This window comes from Bubalus bubalis, chromosome 14, assembly GCF_019923935.1.
Source record: "Bubalus bubalis isolate 160015118507 breed Murrah chromosome 14, NDDB_SH_1, whole genome shotgun sequence".
Classification (NCBI taxonomy): domain Eukaryota; kingdom Metazoa; phylum Chordata; class Mammalia; order Artiodactyla; family Bovidae; genus Bubalus; species Bubalus bubalis.
Window position 1 is genome coordinate 39,504,542 of NC_059170.1, and position 6,000 is coordinate 39,510,541.

The following is a 6,000-nucleotide window of genomic DNA, read 5'->3' on the forward strand; positions in this document are numbered from 1 at the left end:
AACTATATTATAATAGATTTTTTTCACAGTTAACACTTCTAAGATGTAAAAAAAAAAAAAAAAAAGAAGAAAGGATCATCCTTAATCAGTAATAGTTTTAAGTTTCAGACCACATCCCCCATGTTGTTTCAACCACACAATAATTGGTCTTTTTTTTTTTTTTTTTTAAATACAATGTTTTGGTTTAGCCACAGCCCAAGAAGGTGGGCTTCCCAGGTGGCTCAGTGGTAAATAATCCACCTGCCAATACAGGAGACACAGGTTTTATTCCTGGGTTAGGAAGATCCTCTGGAGAAGGAAATGGTGACCCACTCCAGTATTCTGGCCTGGGAAGTCCCATGGACAGAGGAGCCTAGTGGGCTACAGTCCATGGGGTTGCAAAAGAATTGGACATGACTTAGCAACTGAGCATGTACACATGCATAGCCCAAAAAGGTACCTTTATTTACTTTCTTATTTCATTCATCCTGGTGCTCCCAAGTGTGTATTTTCCAACCAGGACTTTGGCCTTTCTTCTCCTGATTTTGCCTTTGAGATGAAGCATTCATTAACAAGCCAATGGCACAAACATTGATTTCTGTTAAGAGATTGCATCCTTATTGATTATCCTGTTGTCTCTTGCAACATCACTGTGAACTGCTTGATCAAATAAACCTTGCTTCTATTTGGATGGTCCAAGGCATTAAGTATAAATAGCCTCTGAATTCCTCAAGCAGGGAAGAGAAAGCTTTCTCTTACTGAAAGGACACCCCTAGCATTAGTATTTTGATGAAATGAAAAAAAAGTTGCCTGGAGGTGACACCTCCAGGGATCTCTGTGCACAGAGGGATAAGAGGTCCCAGAGGGATAAAGCAGAGAGACGACTGACTTCAATCTAATTTGGGAAGTATTTTGAGGCATAACTTTTATTTGGTTGGGAAACCGCCAAGGACCTGGGTGCTTGCTGGCCTAAGACTGTCAGTCCCTTCCTTTGACTGAGGACCTAGCGGACTGCTGCATTTCTCTAGCTCCTGTGGTCATCTGTCCATCTGGTGGCTTTTGCTTTAGCTGCTTCTTGCTTTGCCTGTGATGTCATGCTCACCCTCACAGGGGGCCACAGCTCCAGCAGTAGAGGGATAGGGTGTTTCCCCAGTGCTTTTCACTCATTCATTCACTCACTCATTCATTCATTCATCTACTGCACAGCACGCTCAGCCTGGCTTCAGGCACAGACTGCAAAGGCACCAAGGGCAAATAGGTTTCCTCCTGCGTAGAACTCGCTGTCCAAGGGGAAGTGAGATGCCACCAGGGAGGCAACCACTGCTCTGAGCATGCCAGGGAGAGGCAAACAGGCCTTGGTGGGTGATAACCACAGATGCTGTGAGAAAGGGGTCCAGATTTTGAAACCACTGCCTCTCAACCCTTGCTGTGCACAGAGATCTCTGGGGGTTCTGGTTGGAATGCGGATTCTGACTCAGACAGTCTGGGATGTGGCTCTAACAAGCTCCCAGACCACACTCACAGGAACCAGGTCCCATAGCTTGTCAGCAGGAGCCCCCACGTGGGCTGAAGGGCCCAAAGAAGACAGCATGAGAGTGTGATGTCCAGGCTGACGTTGTTGGGGAAAATGGGACTCTGGTGGGGATTGTTCATGTGCAGGATGGTGGATGGAGAAGTCTTAGGCAGAAAATGACATGTACACAGAGACAAAAAGACAGGAGAAGAGATCCATGTTAGTGTCCATAGAGTAAGTTTCCTAGACTTGGGTGTGAAGCCATCCCAGGCCCCAGAGCCTTCTGTGAACCTCAAAAGAGAGCACTGAGATGGAGCTTGTTTTCTTTGATTTTCTGCAGTTCAACACCAGTTTCTTCCTCATGGTGAATTCGCTTCTTCAGTAAGCTTGGGCGAAAGGATATTTCATTAAATTAGCATCAGGAAGCCAAGGTCAAGTTACCCAGCAGCTTTTTCCTTCCCATGGAGGGAAAATTAGGCTCTTCCTACATGTCTTTCTTTCCCATGAGGCTCCTTTATTCTTCACACAAAACACTCATAACACTTCACTTCTGATGTTTCTGGTCATCAAAGGTGTGTGTGAAGGCTTCCCTCCACAATAGCTGGGTGTCCCACAACCTACCCAGTCCAATACTATTGATCTGGAGATAGTGCCAGGTCTCCAGGTTAGGCTCAGCCCCACAGGAAACCCATCCTCACCACACACACACACACACACACACTTCAGATGTCAGTAGCAAGGTCAAGTTGTCCTTCTGACCAACTGGCTATAGATTGGAGGTGCTGACAGCCTCCCCGGATGTAATTAATCTGCAGGAGCGGGTCAGAGGACTCAGGGAAATACCCATGTTCACTAGTTCATGAGAGAATATGGATGAAGATTCGGATAAACACCCAGATAGGAGAGGTTCACGGGGATGTGCAGGATAGGGCCGAGCTCTCATGATTTGTGGGGGCGCCACCCTCTCAGCACCACCACGTGCCCACCCACCCCAGACACTCTTGAAACCTGTACTTACAGGGTTTTATGGAGGTTTCATCATGTAGGCATCTTCTACCTTTAACTCCATTTTTTAACCCTTGTCCTTTCTCAAGAGAATGGAGGTGGGGCTGAAACTTCCAAGCTTCTAATCACAGTTGGGTCTTCCTGGGGACCAGCCTTCATCCAGGAGCCCACCCAGAGTCACCTCATTAGAAGAAAAGACACCCCATCACCCAGGGATTCCAAGGGTTTCACGAGTCCTGTGTCAGGAACTGGCAAGATTGGGGAAAGGGGCAGAGACAAGCAACTATTTCCCATGATCTCACGGTCATGTTCCAGGAGTCAGGGAGCTGGGGTCAGGAGTTCCTAGTGGGACGACATGCAGAGGGCAGCGGGCTTATGACTGTCCTGCTTTGAGTTCATATCATTGCCTCAGGCTTCACTCTGGCCCTTCCTTCCTTGCCCAGGAGCATCAACCCCAGCAGTGCAAGCTTACTGTGATTGAACTCAGCTCATTTCATCCTGAACATATCACTCTTTGGATTTTGTTAAGTGAATTTCCAGTTGACAGTAGTCTGGATGGCACCATCAGCACTTTATTTTATTTGTGAACCTAAATTGCCAGTAAGCATATTGCTGTCCGTTTATTATTAATCATGGGCTTGTTTCATTCCCTGAATATACTGTTGAGCTCCTAGTAGGCTAGAATCACATTTTAAATCTTTTTAGTTCACTTGTTGGACACAAATAATGAGGCTTAAGCAATTAATTGACCCACAGTGACAATGTATACATTCCAGTTAGTAGAATCCATACAGAGAGCAGAAACTCAGCAAATAAATAATATAGCTCAGTTGCTATAACATCCACAAGGAGAAGAGCTCGAGGCAAATAGAATGAAAATGGTTTAGGCTTTTAAAAATTCCATTCCTACTGCACTGCCAAAATGTAATAGGAATTAAATAGCTGAGGTGAGTTTTCATTTTTCGTAGACATTTTATCCGCATCCTGATGCCTTTATTACCTCATGTCTGAGTATGTAACACTTTTAATTTTAGCGATGATGACAGCTTTTACAATGGCTGCAGGTTCCACATTAAACACTGAAAATTCATTTGATTTTTGCTATTGAAATGTGTTCAAACAAATGAGGTATACCTTTGAATGTGTGAGAGATGTAGGAGCACCGATTTGTCATCATGGCTTCTCTTGGTTGTCATACTGCCCCACTTAAAGGTACACCGTAAATATCAAATTCAGAAGCAAACAGTGTGGAACGCAGGGTGCCGACAGCGAGGGTGGGGGAGTGCTTTTTCTGGAATGGAGTCAGGAAGCTGTGAGTTGAGGGTGTCAGTGCGCTGAGTGAAGAGGTGGTTGCAGCGAATAGCTGTGCTGGCATTTTCCTGAGACATTGTTTTTGGAGACACATGGAAATCTAGTTTAATAATTTACTTGCCTTTGGGTGATGTCTGTGCCTTTTAAATACCCTTTATCATGTTAGATGGTTCAACTTTGAAACAATTAACTTTTCACCAGCCTCTACTTAACAGCACGTGATTGGGAATGTGAGTGCATTCCATGCTCACGTCAAAGTCGGGAGAGGTTATTTTCCTCTGTTCCACCGGTGAGGACAGGGAGGTAAGGCGATTTGTAGAATTTACTCAAGGCAGCAAACAGGTGCATGGGTGGAACTGGATTCCAGGGCTTTTGACACATTGTCTAGAAACCTGAAGAACTTGCCCTTGTGCCTGACTCATCCCTGTGTTGGTGTGGACTCAGAGAACCAAGGTCTCCCATCCTCCGAGGCTCAATGTGGAGCATCCAAGGGGCATTTGTGACTGTCTGGTGGGCTCAGCACTGCCTGCCCTTCCAGAGGGAGAGTGGGGGAGAAGCCACAGGGCACCGAATTGTGCTCTGACCCCTGAGCCCTCCCACCAGACAGACCATCCCCAAGGTGGACATCTCTCCACTCAGAGATGCAGCGTGATTGATTTCACAGCCATCTGGACTGTCTTTCAACACATCCTGATGGAGACGGACAGACTCCTCAACAACCCAGGTTGTGCTCAAGCATTACCGCCCGGGCACATGTGTCGATCAGCACTTCTGAGACCCACCCTTTTTCAGGGTCAGTTCCAAACAGCTGGGTGCAGACAGAGCTCTCACCCTCTAGGAGCAGAGAACAAAGAGGGTCAGTGCAGCCCACATGTGTGACGCTGGCACCTTGTTCCATCAGCTTCCAAACAGACACCATACTACAAACCAGGAAGTGTAACAGGAACAGTCTCATGTTGGGGTTAATTTTCATGAATTAATAAAGAAAAGAAGCCATTAGTGAAAACTACTAAAAAGGACCCAAACTCAAAGCTGCTGAAATGACGGCCACATAGAGCACGTCCACATCTTCAAAGAACATTAGCACTAATGCTCAATCAATTCTCATTGTATCCACACAAGGGAGGTTTTATAAAGATGCAAAGCAGAGACCTTGAGCGATATGCCCAAGGCTGCCCAGGGCATCTTGGTCTGAGTCTCAGTCTCTCTAAATCCCAGGCATAAGTGTGCATGACCCTCTGGGGAATGGGAGAAGACCAAAGTCCATAAAATGTGATTACAACATGATACCTGAGGTTTCAGATATTCGTCATAAACTTGGAAATAAAATCCATCACTCATAAAGAGGGGTTATTGCAGTAAGCCTGACAGTGATCTGTTTGCCTCAGCTGATACTATAAAGTGTGCGTTTGACACCCAGGGTTTTTAACAGCTTGTGAAATATAGTAACCTTCCTCTGGAGAACAGAAAGAGTGTGATTGTTTATACACGTGGAAGTTTACGTCCTGAAGCAAGAAGGCGCTCCTCTTGCTAAGGATTTCAGACTCAGGTGGGTCTCCTTGACAGCATCCAGGACTCGCAGGCAATCTGTTAGGGGCATTGAGGGTAGCGAGGGTGAGCAGTCTCTATCGATGGATTTTTGAGAGAAAAAAGAGTGGCAGTTCTCTACTGGCATTTGCCAACCTCATAACCCAGAGAGACCATGAAGGACAGAAGGTGATTGAAGTGAGGCAGTGTGTTAGGAGGAGAAGAGCAGAGGGGTCTTCAAAGATCACTGGGAAAGGCCGCCCATACCTGCTCCGTACTCCACAACCCCAGATCATGGCAAGAGGGCGTAAGAGGCCTGTCACCTTCCTGTCCTCGGCAAGAATGGGAACTCGAAAGCCTCAGGTTTCAGGATCTGAAATCTCCTGCTGCTGTGCTAGCCACATCATTGCTGAGTTTCTAAACAAGAGGGTCCAACAAGACCACCTGAGTGGATACCCCTCCTCCCTCCTTTGCACTGGGATGGCTGGAGGGGGCCTATCAAGTTGAGGCAGTCATAAGGGTTCTGCCTCACTTGTCCTGCCCCGAACATCCCACCCTCTAGGCTGGTGCAGCCCCATCTCCATAGACACTGCTGCTCCCGGGCCTGGGGGAGAAAGGCACAGTGCCCCGGGCCAGAACTCTGCCTCCTTGGGTAGAAAACATGT